Raw genomic sequence first — 20337 nt, 5'->3', positions numbered from 1 at the left:
CTGACTCCAACATCAGAGGTCTATGTCCAGATTTTTCATTTCTCATCTTTTCCATAGAGCTCATTTCCACTGAAAACCTAAACATCTTCAGCTTTGGGGATTTGATACCTCCAGCTTAGCTTCCTGTTTTTATTTTGGTTAATGCTGCTGTATCCAAGCCATACATCTTAGCAGCTCTCCCTACCATCTTCCAGGCTTTCCCTTTCTCCTTTTTTGCAGTCATTCTGTCTCAAATGAGCCCTGACACTCACCTCCACCTACTCCACCTGCACTTCTTCTTCACCTTTCTTGTGGTGCACTGTCTGGTGCTTTGGATGGTTGAGTCCAGGTTTTTAAACTCATCCACCTTCATTGTCTCTACTACTTGTAGCTTTACCTTTCACCATTCATACACATGTATTCTGTGTTGCTGCTACTGGCTTTCATTCACCTTCTCTCCTGAGCACATCTCGACCTCTCCAGGGCCCTTCAACCTGCTCGCTACTCTCATTACAGATCACATTGTCGTTTGTGACCTGCCTGACCTCAACTTTCAGCCTGTCGATCACCACCATGAAAAAAAAAAGAGAGCAGATAAGAACCTTGATGTAAACCCACCCTCTCCTTCAACCCATGACTCACGCCTACCACATAACACAAAACAAAGCCCTCTGCCTCCATCTTCTGGACATTTTATGTCATTACATGAAATAGTAACTCATTTCAAGTTCAATTCAACATTATTGTACAAACAATCCATGTATACGTATTTTAGCTAGTTATTATAAAATTGGAAAAAAAAGTCTTGAGTCACCTTTTATTCAGACTTCCTTGTACATATTGTAGTCTTTTTGTAACCTGTACAGTCATTGGTCGAGACCGGCAGATTTTGCAGAGTCAGAATCAGGATTTGAATGCATCATTGTGCTAAGCATATTTGCTCTTCAAAGATGAGCTCCATAGATTCTCTGTAGGCTCCTCTTGTTGTGTTTGTCCTTTTCTTTTCTTTCTTTCTTTATTGATTTCTATTATTATTATTCACATGAGTGCACTTGTAACACGGCAATGTCAGAGTTGAAGAAAAATAGCAAGGAAAAAGGGGTAAAATAGGTAAAAATATAATAACAAGAGGACCTGTAAGAAAACACATCAAAAGAAAAGCACCTGAAAAGTGAAAAAAAAAAATACATGCACTAACCAACAGTCTTGCTGTGTTGTGTGTGTGTGTTTGTGATGAAATACTTGATAATGAGGGTGTGAAGGTGCAACAAAGCCCACCAGGAGCCAGAGACATGGAGAAAGACCCAGGGGGCTCAGGCCATCTGCAGCCCAAGACAGTACTGAAGACCCAAGGATACACATCTCAATGACAACTGTGTGCCCACACCAGAAGAAGGAGGGATGCCCCAGTCAGAACCCTCGCGGCCAAAGGGCAAGATCCCCAGAGAGTATACCGGATTACACAAGAACTGAACTGAAAATCAGCAGCAACAGGTTTTTGGTTCGGTTTTGATGGTTGTGGTTCAGAAAAGTACCATCAGATTTTGATCCGCAATGCAATGCCATCTGGAAAGTGTCTGATTACCAGTGGCCACGTTTTTCAACATTACAATGATCCCAAACACACTGCCAATGCACTACAAGCATACTCGGACAGAAAAACACACAATAAAACACTCAGTCATGGATTGGCCAACATTATTAAAACAGTGTGGAATCATCTTGACAACTGACAACAAAAATCAGCCAACATCCGAAGAACCTTGTGATGTCCTTCACGAAGTCTGGAGAACTATTCCTGAAGCCACTTAAATTAGCTTTGCTTAAAGGAGTTCAGGCTGTGTCAAATGTGTTAAAGAATAAAGGTGGACATACCAAATATTGACTGCCAAGCTTGTTTTTGTCATTTATGCTGCATTTGTATGTCTGATTACAGCTGTATATTTCAGTAAACATCTGAATCCATCTCTTATTTTCCTAGAAAAATATAAAGAAATGAGAGTGGTTCAAGCCTTTTTGCACACTTATTTTTTTTTATACCAAAAGTAAAATAAACATGTTTGCTTTAAGTGTGTCTTCACACATACACAGCAAATTCAAACTCAGATGGTTTGAATAATTGTACCATTTAACCCAAAGAAAGATGTTTTTATGTGTGTGATTTTCCAAGTACCTTCATAAAATCACATATTTGCATTTCAAAACCTGCGAGGACCTCTGCGAATGGAAATTTATTCAAGATTAGTGAGATTTCACAGCTGAACTAGAAAAATACACATCCATCCAAACATCCATGTCAAAAAGAGGGGCAGATGCTTGGCCAAAAACAAGAAGCCAAATGTAGTTTAGAAAGTGACCAGAAAGTGTGTTCTTAAACTAAAAGTGGTCCACACAACAAAACCTATTTGAAAGCACACGTTTTCTCTCTCACACACACACACCATCTCAAGGGAGTGGTTTTAAGGAAGAGAGATAGAATGAACAAGGGGAAAAATCAATACCTGAAGTACTGTGGCCTGGAGTAGTTAGCGGTAATAGCAGAGGGCTGAGAGGGATGGAGACACACACTCACTCACACACACAAACACACACACATACAGTAAAGGGAGACAGATTGTGAAACAGGTTGCTGCAGGTTGTTGCTAAGGTCAGAAACAACTCTTGTCAGGGAAGCAGACAAAGAAATAAAGACAGAGGGGGAGATATGTCCTCTAATTCTCTCCTATCATTATCCTCAAGGCACTGATAAATGAAATAAGGCTTTTTCCTCCGTGTGTGTGCCTTTGTGATGATAACAGGTCTTTTGTGGAGAGAGATGTAGAAACTGAAGTGCCGGGAGAGAGCTGAACCACCAGCAGTCGCCTCAGAGAGATGAATGCGTGGACTGCGCCTCTCGGCAAGGTATTTAATCTCTACTTGATCAATCAACAGCAAATCAGTGCGAATTCACAGCTATTTGGCAAACAAGGTGAAATCATTTTTCAGCAAAGTTTGTTTTTCAGCCAGACTCTAGAGTTAAGTAGACGATGAGTCACCCCCGCTGGGTTGTGACATGACAACAATATCTACAGCCTATGTCTAAAATGAGTCTGGGTGTCAGGAGAGACAGATTTCATTACTTATGGATGTGTTAGGGACGGGACAAGATGGCATAAAGTCAAACTGAGTTATTTTCACAGCAGCAATCCCCTATTTGGATGCTCTGCTGCTATGCTCAGCCATTTGCAGACTCTTCCTCTCGATGATTCAATCCGTTTCTCACCTGGAGTTTGAGTTTGCCACAGTGCTAACCCACAGAGTAACCATAATTTATTTTTTCCCCCCAATACAATGTCCCCATTGACATATAGGGCAATGATTTATATCAGATATACAATTTTGTTATGTTCCAAATGTCTTGTTTGCTGCGTCTGCAGCCATCAGCTCAGCAATAGATCAGCACCAAAGTGTTCAGGTTTACAAGCACCTTAATCTCTGGTGGCCACAAGCTAGCAGAGAAAGACAAATAAAAAGGTGCAAAGATTGAAATACACATTAAATGTATGCTTTGTTAACATTGGATGCTTTGTCCTTTTGGATCACACATGCATTTTCCTTTGTCTTCTTTACAAGACACTTGATATTAGCTGCTTATAAATGTTTAGATGATATAATTTTCGTTTTTGCTGCTTTTTTTCACAGTAGAAAAGGCTTTCACTCGTTTTGATGTTTGGCGATAAGTCATACTTTATGGTGAGAAAACTCTCCTAAGTATAATATCCCAGGTTCAGTGGGTGCAATATGGCTCCCCTCGAGGACTGTATTACACACGGATCAATCGTGGCTCTAGGAGAACAGCATGACTCAATGAGTACAGGCAGGTGGCCATCACCTTTTTGCTGCAAAGAAAAATTGGGCTGTCAAACCATCATGCTCCCTATTTTGCAGAAAGTACTGGGTGTAGAAACTCACTGGGAGAAATGGTTGGAGGTTTCACAGAAAAGACAGTTGCACATAGTTTAACACTGATAAAAAAAAAAGTAACGGTTTTAGTGAAACAACGGTAGTATTGTTAAAATAGTGAAAGCCAAGAAAAGTTTGTTCTTAAACTTTTAGCTCTAAAATGAGGATGTGCTGCAGTGAAAACAGAACATTACTGTTCCTGTGAAATATTCCTCAGTACTTGCATATAGCTTAGCAGTTAGCAGAGCAGAGCAGTAACGAAAGAAAAACCCTGAAAACTCTGGCACACATGGCATAAATTATTCTGAGATGTTAGTGGTTTCATTGAAACAGCAGACTTATTTCCAGTTTTATGCTTATTAGGACTTCAATTTGGCTTTAAACTAAATTATTAAAAGATTTTAAAAAATCACCCTTATTCATGCCATACTATATCAGCTCCACAGCCCTTCAGTTTAGCCCCTGCTTGAAATAGACAGCATTAGCTTCCAGCTCTCTAAGGGCCACCTTTGTAAAAGGCAACTTTCTTTGAACTGGCAGGAGTTGTGGAAGCCTGCAGAGGAAAAGTACCCCAAATATGTTTAGCCAACAGTGCAGGAGAGCAGCACATGCACTGGGCAAAAACAAAGATCAGAGTAGGATGTTTTTGTTTGACAGCATCTTCATTATTTTCTTAATGCGTTACACAACACAGTTTTACTCTGTAAATCACATCAACTTTTGTTTTTCTTAATGTCTACATGGCCCTGTCAGTAAAGTGTATGCATGTTAATTGGACATTATTATGCCACCGATAATCAAAGGATTTGAACCGAAGTTTGATGGGACTCCTGTGCCTCTTATTGATATATCAAAGAGCATGAAAACCTGAGGCTGAGAACACTGTCTGAAGTCTGAGCCTATAACTCACAGCAAATATTTGCAAATATAGTGACCTTATTTTCTCCCATCTTTAGCCATGACCTCTTGTAGGTACAGAATCAACTCTTTTCCACAAGGTTTAAGTGTGTTTTGGGGAATTTTGGAGGTCAGAAACTAATGTTGGACAAGAGATTCTGGTTTGCAGTCTCTGTTCTAATTCAGCCCAAAGTGTTCTATGAGGTTGAGCTTTGAGCATTAAGAGTTTTTTTTCATTGGAACTAAGGAGCCGAGCCCAATTCCTGAATATCAACCCCCTCCACCCCTCTCCACCCTCTCCACTACACTTGGCACAAAGCAGTCAGATAAGTACCTTACTCCTGGCAACCTCCAAACCAACTCACCAGACAGAAAATTGTGATTCATCACTCCAGAGAACCTGAATCCACTGCTCTTGGGTCCAAGGGCTGCATTCTTTACACCACTGCATCCAATGCTTTGCATTGTGCTTGGTGATGTAAGGCTTGGATGGGGTTGCTCCACTGTGAAAACCCATTCCATGAAGCTCAGATCTTACCCAATCTGAAGGCCACATGAAGTTTGGAGGTCTGTAGTGATTGATTCTGCAGAAAGTTGATGACCTCTGTGCACTTTGGCCCTGGGCACCCACTAATAATACCACTAACAGTTGACTGTGGAATATAGCTCTGTGTAAATAATCATTCTGTACATTCGATAATTTTTAATCCTACAACTGTTTACAACTTGCATAGTTCCCATTTCTGTATAGCTGTATATCCCAGATTCTGTAAAGTTATTTATTTCATATTCTGTATAGTTTTTCATATTTATATCCTGTTCATATCCTGTACATAGCTTGTACTCACTACAGCCTGTACATACTTATAGTTATAGAATATTCACAACATACTTCATACCGTGTACATTATAACATACCATAATAGACCCATTTCTGTAATATACTCACATATCTATATTATTGCTAATATATATTGTAATATATCTATATCACTAAAGCACTTCTGGATGGATGCAAACTGCATTTCGTTGCCCTGTACCTGTGCATGTGCAATGACAATAAAGTTGAATTCTATTCTATTCTATTCTATTCTATTTAATAGCAAGGAAATTACACAACTGGATAGCATCCTATCACGGTGCCACGCTGGAGCTTTAGTCTTGGTAGCCAAACTTTAACACTTCTATTTGTCACATAAACAGTGAGAAAGCATTACAGTCATGTGGAAAAGAAAGAACGTTTTCACAGGACTCTACGCAGTCCAGTGAAAAACCTAAACACACCCTTACTGCTTCCATGGGAATAAAATGGGTAAGTAGTAGCCAGGTGTTGCTAATCACATTCACTTGGTTAATTGAGCAAATTGAGCAAATGCAAGCATACCAATAAATGCAGAAGTTTTATGAGTGTACTGGTCTAGAGCATTCAGCTGGGTATTAAACGAATGTCACAATCTTCCCAGTTGTGGCTGTCCCAGCAATTTCACCCCAAGGTCAGACCGTGCAATGCTCAGGGAAATACCCAAGAGCTACACCTCACACTTTCAGGCTTCAGTTAGCATGTTAAACACTAAAGCTCATGACAGCACAACTGGAAAAAGACTGAACAAAATTGGCTTGTGTGAAAGTGTTTCCAGGAGAAAGATTCTTTTTTCTAAGAAGAACATGGCAGCATGACTTCGGTTTGCAAATTTGAATCTGAATAAAACCTCAAGACTTCTGGAAAAAAGCACTTTGAAAAAACAAAAGCAAAGTGGAGATGTTTCTCATAATGCATATCATATTGATGGCACAAAGACCTCATACCTGCTGCCAAGTGGTGGAGGTGTGATGTTTTGAGCTTGTTTTGCAGCGACGGGATCTGGGCACGTTGCAGTTATTGAGTTTATGATAAACTCTGCATGGCAAACTAATTAGAGTCAACTGTAAGGACATTAGTCTGAAAGCTAAAGTTTGTCAAAACTAGATCATGCAATAGGACAATGATCCCAGGTTCTGTCATGGCACTGGGTCTGCGACTCAGTGTTTTGTGGTTGTGGATTAATTTATATTCCTTGATTATTGTTATTCATGGTTTTGATTCTCATTATTGTTTTCTGCTTATGTTATATTCTTAGTTCCTACAATTTAGGTTTCTGTTACTTTGTCTTCCACATGTTCCACATCTAGTAACTTTTCTCCATGTTCCTTCTGTCTCCCTGTCAGTCATGTCTCTGTGCCTCCCCCTGTGTCCTGCAAGTCCTGCATATGGGTCCAATCTCTTGCCTGCCACATGGCAAACATGACAGGTATGTTAGAAAATCTATAACAGAATCAAGAAACTGATTGAAATGCTCTGATGACCTTAAGAGTGTTGTGCATAAACAAATACACACAAATTTTAATGACTTACAGCAATGCTGTAAAGAAGATGGGTCAAAATTCCCCTACAAAGGTATGAGAGACTTTTAAAGTCTTATACAAAACAATTGTTTCTACAAGTTTATGATGGGATGCACTTGGTTTTTCATAGGGCTGTATATTCCCACTAATCAAAGTCTATAATGCAGCATAAACCCAGCTGACAAGGTAACATCAGCTCAGTGCAAAAGTAGAATTGGAGTTCAGAGCAGTGTGAGGACATATACACAAGATTTTAATGACTGCGTTTACTGGGCTTCCTTGCAGTGATGAACCCACAGAGAATTGTCACTTATTGCAGTTTCCCGCAGCCTCTCGTCTAAGTGTGTTTTTACAGCCCACAGCTTAAGTGTTTTATTTGATCAGTGTTGTTTCCAAAATGGAACAAAAGGGGTAAAAACCAGACCATACCAGCACACCAAATGATATGCACAAAAGATTAGCAAACAGAAAAAACCTACTTGTATTAGGAGCCAGCTATGAGCATAAAAAGCCCCCCAAAAAGCAGACTTCTAGATACAGGTAGTTATGCAAAAACTCTTCTTGCTCTCTGCTTGCTGAATGTGTTAATAGGGCACTGTGAGCATCAGCGATGACTCCTGGGCCAGGCAGAGCCCTCTGGTATTACCAATAGGAGGTGAGAACTAAGAAATAGGGATGGAGGATGAGGCACAGAGATGACAATTATCTGACACGTTCAGCAGGAAGCCATTCATAGATGTGCAGCCAGAAAGGGGGTGGGGGTGGGGGGGTGTCTTTCAAGGTGTGGTCCAGCACCTGAAAATGTTTTACTGCTCCACGAGTTTTCATTTATGCTTTAGCATCCATATAGAAAAAAATACACTTGTAAATAAGACACATTTAAGTTGTTGAGTGTCCTTTCCATATATTCTTTCTGTTTTTAAAATTAAACTTGGTGAGTAGTTTAATCGTTCCTGTTCTAATATTAATTTTCTGAACTGTTACTTGGATGATGGGTAATCATCATGAACACTGCACAAAAACAAAACTGAAGACAAGTCAAAGAGCTATCCCAAGTAAACAGAAGAAGAGAAATCACTCCATGCCACCAAAATAAACACATTTACAATTAAATGTCAAATAACCACCAAACAAACACATATCCACAAGCACACACTAAAACAGAAACCCACTCACAAAAAGTCTGGAAAAAGCCACTCTGGCAATTTGCTGGCATGCCCTGCTGACACTTCTGTCTTCTCTGCAGGCCACCAGACTACAATTACAGATGGCGGGCATTTCAGCTGTTATCTGAGAGTAACATATGCATGAAGACACCAGCAGAGACTCTGAAACACAGAAAATGAAATTTGTCTCTCAAGGTCTCTTCAGAGAAAAGAGCAACACCTCTTTTCTGAGCTTCGGTCTGATGAGAATGTCAAGGATTGCACAAACTGCTTTTTTTTTTTTTTGCTTTCCCCACAGACCTCTGCAATTTGAAAACAAAATTACTCTGATGACACTTCTTTGCTCTCTACTTTTCTTCCCATGCTTGTGTTTGAAAAAGAGGCACATAATAATTGCTGCTTTTTACTCTAAGGAGCAAAAAATAAAAAGAGCAATTAATGACCTCAGTGACCTTGCTCCAACTCCTGTCTGTCTTTTTGTCTCTCACAGGCCAAAGAATATATGTCACTTCTCTCCAGCCTCTCCTACTTTGCATTTTTCCTTTTACCATTCATCCATTTCATTACTCTCAGACACACAATCTGTGCATGTGCAGGCTTACACCAATGCACATGCATAAAATACTCTACAAGGCACCCATCTAAAAGCATAAACAGAAAAAGAAGCGCTTTTGAAGACAATTGGATGCATAACATGGCTATGAAAAGACAGTAATATTCCAGTTAAACCTCTTTATTGACAAGCTCAGTGAAACTGTGTGTGCCTGTGTGTTTTATGGCTTCATATTAGCTCTAAACCCCATTGGGTCTGTTTCTTCATCTCAACTAATTTGTGTTTTTAGTGGAGGCTAATGGACTATTATGAAGTGCAGACACATAAACTGCATACAGTTGCAGTGTGCGTATATGTGGGTGGTTCAGAGGATGTGTGTTTGCATGTGCCAACTTAGCAAGAGAGTTTCTCTCAGATGATCAGTTTCAAGTAGTGAGGATTGGATTTAACTATATACGTGAACCTTGCTTCTGTTAATCTCATTCAATTAGATTTTTACATTTCCCAAGACACAGTAATTAGCTCACAATAAAGTGCCACTTTACAAGACCCTGATTACAACTGTGGAGCTGGAATTAAATGTTCAATTAACATTACGCTGCACTGATTTCATAGGGAAATGTAAACATGTTACTCATGGTAATGGTTGTCTATTAAAAAGTTTGAAATTTGGTAATGATTTCACTTCATTGCAAGGTTTGAACAATGCCAATCGTTACCTCTCATGGTCACTAATTAAGAGCTTAATAAGTACAAACAGTAATGGAAAAAATACAATTTGCGGTTCAAAGGTTTACGTGTCTCATTAGTTTAAGGAGACTTATTTGCTCTGTAGAGACATTCGCTGTCATGAGACTACAGGAATGCAAGGTTTTTGATCAAGGAAGAGAACATAAGAATTGTATTTGTATTCTTGTTTGCATAAGCCTTGGCACGGTGCTTTTTTAAACACAATATAACAAGGCTCTGACACTTTTTCTCCAAGTGGTTAGGCAAGAATAAGTTTACTGGGGCCCCTACACATCACACACAGGAACTGCCATTGAAACTCATGTCATGAAAGTCCTGGCAGATCGTTTTTGTGCTGATGTTAATGCCAGAGGAGATTTGAAACTCTGCAGTTACTGAGTCAGGAGAATGTTGGCATTTCCTGCCTGAGCTGCTGTCGCTTCTAAATGTAACAAGAGCACTTCCAGTTGATCATACTTTTTTTTTTTAACATGAGTTAAAACATTTAGTATCATCAGTCACAAAAGCATATGTGATCCAGGAGAGCCCACTATATTAAATATTATTTAGCATTGGAATATCACAAACAGACAATCAATTGTGTGTTAAGTACACATCAAAAGAAAACCCAGACTGTCACCCTCAGATGAGAAGGACTTTGCTGAGAAACAACCCAGTAACAACCAACTAATGCTAAGTAAGAAAGAAGCCCCTGCTTTAAAATATAAACTTTCAAGCTCAACTGAAATTTGGAACTTTCCACGCGGACAAACCAAATGCTTTCTGGAGAGGTATTTTTTTCTGACGAGACAAAGATTGAGGTATTTGGCCAGAACAAGAAAAAGCCAAATACCTCAATCTTTGTCTCTTTCAAAGAACACTCGAGCAGCTCTCCAACATGATACAGGTAACATCATGCCCTTATACTGGTACATTGCACAAAATGGAAGGACTAACGAATAAGGAGGACCGCTTCCAAAGTTTTCAATTTAAACCTACAGCTAAATAGTTGGAACTTGGACACAACTGGGTATTGCAACAGGGCAATGATGGGTTCCAAACACATCAAAGTTGGTTTTGGAATAAATAAAGGAGGCTAAGAGCTTCTGGTATGGCCTTCACAAGGCACTAGCCTCAACTATATTGAAAAATTTGTTGAAACTTTGAGATTAGTGTTTTCACATCCACCATTTTAATAAACAAAACAAAACAAACCCAAACTGATGTCACACTGCTCATTGGCTAACAACTTGAATTCAGTGTCAGAGGCAGACACCCTTTCCACTTTTAGGATTAGATTCAGAACTTTCCTTTTAGTTAGCACTGATGCTAACTAAAAGGACCCTGAATCCTCTCTTAGTTACACTGCAATAGAGCTAGGCTGCTGGGGGATTCTCATGATGTGTCAAGTATTTCTTTTTCACTCATTAGGTGTTATATAACTCTCTGCATTTAATCATTAGTTATTATAAATCTCTGGCTCTCTTCCACATTGTGTCTTTGTCCTGTCTTCGTCCCCTTGTCCCCAAATGGTGGGGATAGACAGCTGCCCCTCCCTGTCCCACGCTCTGCCAGAGGTTTCTTCCTACTAAAAGGGTTTTTCCTTCCCACTGTCACCAAACAGCTTGCTCATAGGGGGGTCATCTGTTTTACCTGTTTGACCTTACATTATATAGCTGTTGTTGTGATATGGTGCTATAAAAATTGAATTGATTCGAATTAAATTGTCATTTATAAATCATTAACCAATAAGTATACTGCAGATAATATTTTATTTAGTAATTATATATGTATTTTTATTTAATATGACACAAAATGAGTAACTGCGCACTCATGAAAGTGTTTCACGCAATCAAGTCAGAAAGCTGTTTCCCCATAGACTTCTTATTGCAACCAAAGTTATTGCCCTCTGGTGGCCTTCAGATATAAAGCATGTTTAAGGCACTTCTGTTTTGGCTTAATTTTTCCAACCCATAAGCTGCATCTATCTTTGATCACTTTTATGATCACATAGTGAAAAAATAGCACTTATTGTAACCTAAATACATTATCACTATGACAAAAACTTCAAGTTTCAGTGTCTTTATTTCAAGGGTAACAAACTAAGGATGTCAAACTAAGAATATTCAAACAAGGAAACAGTGCTGCTTGGTCCATGTAGAAGCAGAAGCATGGTGAATATGCAAAGCCTCTATCTCAAAGCCATTACAGGGAAGGTCTAAGGTATCTCTGTGTCCTCGGTGCTGGAGACAGACAATGAATCATAGCTACCGGTGAATGAGGTCACTTGAATTGAAATTGAGACTGCACTTATTGTGCAAATGACCTCTGAAACACCATCCAAAGAAAGTTCCTTAACAATATATATTGTTTATTAGCCTAACTGAGAGTAAAACTTTGAAACTCCTGCGTAATGATCAGTGAGATGTGTGTACTGCCTTTTCATTTTTTTCTCTGTTTGTCTCTAAGATCCAAAAAAAGTTTCTCCATGATTCCCTCAGACATCAGCTGCCAACAGCTGTCGTGCGTGCACTGTGAACGTTATGGGCTATAGCACCCACTTACTGTCTGAAAACACCTTTAAAGGTACTAAACATGAAAAAACTGCTAGTAAGGAGTGAAGAAAAATCACAATAGTTCCAACAAGTTTATACTTATTTTCAATAATAAAAGAAAATCCTCATCCCTCCTTCTCTCTGAGCGATGAGGATGTGCCATGGTTTGAATGATTTTGAGAGATTATTTCCTCTCATTTCTCCCTGTGGGTGTCAAGTGATTGACTTTAAGCAAAGTGTTGCATATTAATCCACACATAGATATGAAAATGTGCAGTTTGGGACAAAGAAACAAGAACAAAAGAGAGAATTTGCCAAGAAATTTGCTAAAAAAATAAATTAGGTTTGTTGTGATGGATTTTTGAGCCGAGGCAATTTGAAACTTTTGAACTTCTTCACATTATAAATGAAATTATGCTCCAGTGTTAAAGCAACAAACAGCAGCGATGGTGAAAATGTAGAAGAAATAGATCCAAAGAAGTGAATTAAAGAGGACAAAATGTCAATTGTCTGTTCATCCAATCTCTGGGTCCATTGCACTGTACAGACCATCAGTCAAACCTCTCACTCTTTACCAAATGACCCGTTGAGTCTCTTCACTCAGTATGTGACAGCGATCATCTTTTCAGACTCAGCCAGAAATATCTATACAGTAAATTTCTGACTGTGTCAGTGACACAACATATATTTAAAAGTAATATAAAGAATAAATAAAAAAACACCCCTATGTATTATAGATATTATACAAAAAGGGATAATGGTATTATTTATCATTTATATCTAACCAAATATAATGCCCTCTTTTATCTCCCATGTCTTTAGACACTTTAATTGGTTGCAGAAAAAACTGCACAACATGTGAAAAAAACATGTCAATAAACAATTATTGTTCACCAAAGATGTTCAGCGTGTGGTTTCCTACATTGATTGCCCATGCTGAGAAAAAAGCTGAGATGTCATGTGTATAATGACACCAACATGAAACCTTGCAGCCAATGTTCCCTCTAATTTTTCATGTGTCTGGGCGAACACACAAACTCCCTGAGCGGTCCCTTGGACCACTGTGAGCAACAGCAAACGTGTGAACGGTGGTCACGCCAGCATCGAATCCATCCAAGTTACATGGTTTATTAAAATAATCAAATTACAGCATTTACATTTATGTTAGACTACTTTTAATTAACTGCTTTAGCCCACTTACAATGCAAATTTAAAAAATCTTGTTCATGACCTGTGTAGTGTGTTAACACTATTGGAAGTAAAAATAACTTGAACTCCAAATTTGAAAACACAACTTTCTTTTTTTTTTTTTGTAATAAAGCTCTGACTTGCATTGTGAGTCTGTGGTCTGGGAGAGAGTCCTGTAACTCTCTGTCTGCAAAATACAGTATATAATGACCAATGTTGGGCAATTAATTATATAGTTACTTTTTTGAAGAAGTAACTAACTGAGTTATGCAAAGTTTTTTGCAGCTGTTTACCTAAAAATGCAGCCAAGGCGTTTTTTTAAATAAACATTTCAAACTATTTACAGAACAATCAGCTGTTCTGCATCAAATTTGATGCCACACAAATTATTTTTGCCCACTAACTACACAAGATTTGCGCTCTCAAAACACCGCTGTCACTCCTAAAACTTCCCTCCTTCCTAAACAACTAAATGCCATGTTGCCATATCATTTTTTTGATTGGTCGACATGGTACATTTTTCCACCAATAGGAAAGGGTGGGGGTTTTTTTTGGTGTTGTTTTTGCTCACACGCGGAGAGCGCTTTCGAGCGTTTTCCTTATAAAAGGCCGTTTTTACAGTTTCTTCCTGCAGTAAATATAAACAACGACAGTATTCAGGAAGAAAAACAAACATTGCATATATTTTTTTATCATAACTCTGGTTTTACGTGACCTATCAACACAATTTAAAAACTGGTATAAAGTCCACACTTTGTACACATTGTCATTAACATGGCTTCGCTCCACATCAGCCACGCCGCTTTGCTCGCTAAAACACCGGTGTTGGCATGTAAGGACGCTGTCATAGCCTGTCAACGCTGTCAACGACGTTGATTAGCTGCGTATATATGAATGTGAATTGCATTATTGGCTGGAATATGGGATAAGGTGGCATCGTTCTAATCCCATACGGGAGCAGCCAGTCACTTACTGACTCACACTGCAAAACAGAATTGTTAAAGTCCATCCATCCATCCATCCATCCATTCGCTTATCCTTTTCAGGGTCGCGGGGGGCGCTGGAGCCTATCCCAGCTGTCATAGGGCGAGAGGCGGGGTACACCCTGGACAGGTCGCCAGTCTGTCACAGGGCCAACACACAGGGACAGACAACCATTCGCACTCACATTCACTCGCACATTCACACAATGGCAATTTGGATTTTCCAATTAACCTATCCCCTCAAGCTGCATGTCTTTGGACGGTGGGAGGAAGCCGGAGTACCTGGAGGGAACCCACGCAAACACGGGGAGAACATGCAAACTCCACACAGAAAGACCCCGGCCTGATGTTGGAATTGAACTCAGGACCTTCTTGCTGTGCGGCAACAGTGCTAACCACCGTGCCACCGTGCTGCCCAAATTGTTAAAGTTTTCATTTTAATTTCAATTCAGGGTTAGATATTTTTTCTGTGCACAAGGCAGATTTTCTGTGTGCAGAGACCGTGCCAGCAGTGCGCAATTGCGCACGTGCGCAGCTTAGAGGGAATATTGCCTCACAGGTATTGTCCTTTGTACAAATGTAGTGTTTTTCTACTACAGCACCTCTCTTGCTTGCAGTCTTCTCTGTGTCCATACATCTGTCAAAATCACCACAACACTAACTTTAGCCTTAACAGCATTCAATTGCATGCACTAAAAAAATAATAAATATATATATATATATATATATATATATGCTATGAAGTTGAAGCCATAAAAAAAACTTTTCTACTGACTTACAACTGAGCATTCTCACACAGACTTCTATGAGGACTGACTTACTTTTGGAGGCAGCTTCAAGTAACCATTCGAATTTCAATTTTTGTCACTTACACTTTGGTTTCATTTCTGATTTTCACTTTTTTTGGAGATGACTGCTTGATCTAAGGGTTCTGAGGCTGCATCACCAGGCCAAATGTCATCCATTCACTGACAGCGACCTGGCACATTCCCTGAAATCCAAATCCACTCTCTCCATTAACAGTCTTACAGGGATACTAAGGCGAGCATCCAGCTATTTCTTTGGATCAAAGAAATGTCATAGCTGTACTCCTTTGTGTGTGTGTGTGTGTGTGTGTGTGTTTCGCTGAAGTATCATTTTACATGTTTTTGCCAATAACGGAGTAGCATGAAAAAAATGAAGTACATTAAATTGATACCCTGTCCTGCTCTAGGGAGAACAGCAGGAGACTGTTCTTTGACACCCACCACCACTTCACACTGACTGATTTTTCTCCCAGTGCCTCTGCAGGTGATGCAAGACTCAAAATATCCAAATAATCTTCTTTTCTAAGAAAAATCCTTTAGGAATGATTTTCATATGGTCTTGAATGGTTTTCATATTTATGTTTTGTTTATGCTTCCCTCTCTGTAATACATTGCACACACATGGTACCCTCCTTGCAGAGCCCAAAACATTACAGGTGACATGTGATGAACTGTGTACTGTGTGCATATAGTTTTTGTTTTGAGCGTGTGAGAGAAACAAGCTGTACAGGTCCCGATAAAGCTCTCATCTTTCCAAGGACCTGTTCGCGTGTCTAAACGAGCACTGAATGCATTGTCTGTGAGCGCGTTTCTGTTCTCGAGGCCCTCTCTTGTCTCCCTCTTGACGGGTTAAACTTGTCAGCTTCTGCACTTTTGCGATGAAAGCCTTTGTTAAAACAAACACCAACTGCAAACTATGCCTGCCTCTGGAAACCATGCTGCCTTCTATTTGAATGTAAACACATTGTGGGTGTTTTGTACCAGGAACAAATAGCAGATTTCTCTGCTCAGGGTCTTGAAAACAGCAGGGTATTTTTTTTTTTATCCTTGTGACAGAGAAGCAGACATCTTCTTTGTTTGTTTGTCTGGGGAAACAGCAAGCACGAGCATTGTCACACTCTGTGACTATTTCTGATAACCTGTTTCCATTAAAAACGCTAGTGGCTAATAGTCTCCATCTGTGCAGGCTAAACCGGAAAGGGAGCCCTCAAGGGATCAGTATGTGTGTAAGTGTGAAAATAGTTGCCTTTTTGTCTCTGGGACTAGAAAGTAACAGGACCGCCACCTTAAGGGACCCTTTCCATTACAGCTAATAGGGCAGGATAGATGCTGGTTAATGAGCCTGTGGACCGGCGCAGATCCCGGCCTTTACCCAGAGACTTCCTTGTTTTCGTCAATACTAACTGTTGAGGAAAGTGACACTGTGGCTCACTTCACTTCTACTGCAAATTTCACTTAAAGCAACAAGCCATTAGTTTGGTTACATGCTGTGAAGAGACAATGATCCTATAAATTGATGCATCTGTTGTGAAGTTTCATGGTGGATGGTAAAATGAGGGCAAGCGTGCTTTTCACTTTCAGTTTAAGTCGGAAAATAATAGGCACTGCAACTAATACAAAACCGTTTAGCTTCAGATATAAATGATTTCATGTTATTTCTCTCGATACTAGCACGTTAAATACTTACACTTGAGATGACCTTGTGTTGCTGTCGTGAGGCTGAGTTCTTTATCTGGCGAGGACTGTTTGTGCCAACGGTCTTAAAAAACATTTCCTTTACATGTTTTTTTTTTTTTTTTCTAGTGAGTCACATAAATATTTGTATCGGGACATGGCCTTTGTGTTTGGAAGAAACATCGCCGAGGGCCAGGAGCTGAAACATTTCCAAAATGCATTGTTTTCTGAATTCTGTTGTGCGTTGGAAAGATTTGGTATTGATTTCTGTGTTTATACTCCCTCTGTCCTTGAGTCTGGCTTTCACCCAGTGCCAACCTCCTTTGGCTTTAATTATAAAAACTTGAACTAGTTTGCTCTTTTATCATCTTTGATGATGAAAAAAGATTCAGACATGCACCCTGGGTGACTAACTGGGTCACTGTCGTGGCCAGATATATTTGTAGATGATAAAGTGCACAAGTTAATTGTACATCTACTGCAGTAATAGCAACACTTATAATGCTCTTCATCAAATCTGGATTATGCTAATGAAAGAGAACCACAGCTCTCAATTTGTCAGTTGTTTCTGCATAATTAAACCCTACACAAAACCTTGTCTAGTAGATAATGACTCAGTTACTTCCTTAAACAAAGAAAAAATCAATCAATATATTTATCACAGCACTCACTTAAAGACATGGCTCTGTTTGTCTTATCAGTTGTTTTATAGCCCCCCTTTTTCCCAGCTCACTGCTGTGTTTTAAAAATGCCAAGAGTGATTTCTGCGTGACAGCTGGGATTTGGGTGGTGCTATATGGTGACAGAGCAAAACTCAGTGAGTGAAATATCAGGAAAACATTTGTTTTTTTTAAATAATTAATAAAACTGGAAATGTAACTAAAAACCTGTAGATTCATAAAATATTTTAAAATGTTCCACTCAATTAAAATAAATTAAATGCAGCAATGTAAGGGTAGTGGATGGGCAGGTACTCCTTGATTAAACCCTTCCAATCCAATCAGACAACATCTATCTACTGCCAGTCTGAGTTTCAACAGATTCTAGGGAGGCGATGGCTGATGTATTTCACGACACATTCAGACTACGTGATATGTCTGATTATGGCCCATCACAGATAATGTATAGCCTTGCTTCAGGTCAGGAATGAAAATAGATGTCTGCACTAGAGTTGATTGGCTTATCCGCACTGGGTGTCATAAAATTAATACTGCATCTACGAGCTCTTATGACGTCCAAACAGAAAGAATAACATGTTAGAATTTATTTTTACGCTCCGATGTTGCTTCTACCACTTCTGTAAGGCAGAGCAACGTGAGAAAAGAGCGCTGCTCCAACTGTTTACAGATTTTTCTACTGCTCTACTACTGTAAACATAACAAAATTAAAAGAGGAGTAATGTTGCCAGTGTAGTTATAGACAGAAGTGTGAAATGAAGTTGCCAACCAGTGTCACAGATGGCAGTCGCCACTTCTGTTTACATTTATTTCCTGGCTATCCCTAGCTAGAGCCTTCTTACTCAGTGACATCACACAAGTCAAGAAAGAATGCAAGCATGACTGAATCTGCAGGAATGTGTGGGCTAGTTCTCATGAGATTTAAGCAACCGAAATAAACTGTTTTAACGTGTCCTTTGGAATTATGAGGAGGGTACTGTGTTGGACAATGGAGATCTGTTCTGTTCTGCTTTTGTCTGGTGCTATTTTGATAGCCACAAGCATTTCCATTGGCTTTTTGTATAAACAACAAATATCAACAGTTTCATCCCGTGACTCCACTGACGAGGTGTCTTCACATCGATATTTGGTTTATTTCCAGTCAAAATCAACAAAACAACAACAGCAAAAAAAGACAGTAAGAGACTGTGCAGCCACATTTTTGATCACTGAAACAAATATGTGCAATAAATAAGAAGCTGCAGACATTTCAAACTCATTTTCATGCAGCATCTGTGAGCAGAAAAATGCCATCAGACATCTCGCTACTTGGATTCCCGTTTCCCCGTATTAACATCAGAGCATTAAAATTCACGGCGCTGTAATCCTCCACCCCTCATCTCTCCTGGCTTTTGTTCTGCAGGATTCCCTCACTCCTCTTGTGCTGGAGCACAGGCACAGCAGCTTGTTTCTGTTGCGCAGTGAATCATGAATGCTGACTATGTCTCTTCTTGTTCTGCGTTAAGAGTGTCTGATAAATGCATGCGCTAAACGCTCCTTCAGTGTGATTCTAAGTGGTGCGAAGCAGAGGAACTGGCAACAGAGGGGGGATAGCAGTATGAATTATCCGAAATAAGTTGTGTGGTTCCATTCTGTTTGTTTGTGGTTATAGCTTTGAACTGTGCCGGTCTCCTATGGGCGCTTTCAGATACCACCAGTAATGTATTGTTTATGGCACAGGGCCTCAGGCAGACAGAATGATGGATTGAGCCGTTCTGTTTTCTTCTCACAATCCGTCTTCAAAGAAACAAATCGATCTGGAACAGAGAAGTAGGGGGAATGGGAAAAATCACAAAAATAGACTTTCTTTATAGTCTTTTGATGCTGTGATATGTTATTTTGTTGGGAGCATTGTGGAATCAAAGTTTACCCTTCGGAGCAGAAAAAAGCAGAAGCTTACGTATGAATTTTTAAATCTGTGTGTGTGCATGAGTGAGTCACGTTGGCTTGGTGTGTGTGTGTGTGTGTGTGTGTCTGTGTGTATCATGGTGGGTGAGCAGCAGTAGGGAGCCATTAGTTACAGGAGCAGTGCTGCATTCAGGGTTCTTCCACAAAGCTTAAAATCTATCAAGGAAAAAAAAAAGCTGTGAAATATTTTATCCAGTCACCTGTAAACAAAATATTAGAGACATTAGAAACAGCCTGAAAGGACATTTAATACTGTTTAGCCCAGTTTTGGCACATTAACACTGATGTATGTTTTGTCTTGTTGTGCCTTTTCTTGTGCAACAAATTCCTGAACAGTTAAAGTTCAAGGCTGCTCTGTTTAACCCAACAGCAAAAGAAATTAAAAGTGTTTTCTCATAATAAATGTATTCATGTGCTGTAGATTTAAACATGATTGACAGATGCAAAATATCTTTGCATCTGTCAAACTTTACATCACATTTCAGTGCATGCAATGTATTCTCTGTGCAGACTTGTACACTCACACACACAAAAGAAACTGTTTCTGTTTGAAAAGTTTTTCTTCATACTGTTTATGTAGATGTTGCTAGCATCTCTTCAGCCACAGTGGTCTTAGGTCCCTATGCAGAAAGCTTGTTCTTCAGTTTATTTCGAACCTACTGGTGACAGATAATGCACATAATTCCCTGTGTGACAAAAAACAACATACCAGAGAAGCTGCGGCGTATAATGTGGAAAATGTCTCTTTCTAATGTGTAGAAATCCCCAATCCCACATGCTCAGCAGCATTAACAACCTGTGGTAGTCAGCTTATGTTTGTCAGCTCAATAAGCAGGCATTTGCAGACACTGTGGTTAAG

This window comes from Rhamphochromis sp. 'chilingali', assembly GCF_963969265.1.
Source record: "Rhamphochromis sp. 'chilingali' genome assembly, chromosome: 20".
Lineage (NCBI taxonomy): Eukaryota > Metazoa > Chordata > Actinopteri > Cichliformes > Cichlidae > Rhamphochromis > Rhamphochromis sp. 'chilingali'.
The sequence above is the reverse complement of the archived record's forward strand: the minus strand, read 5'-3'. Positions refer to the sequence as shown.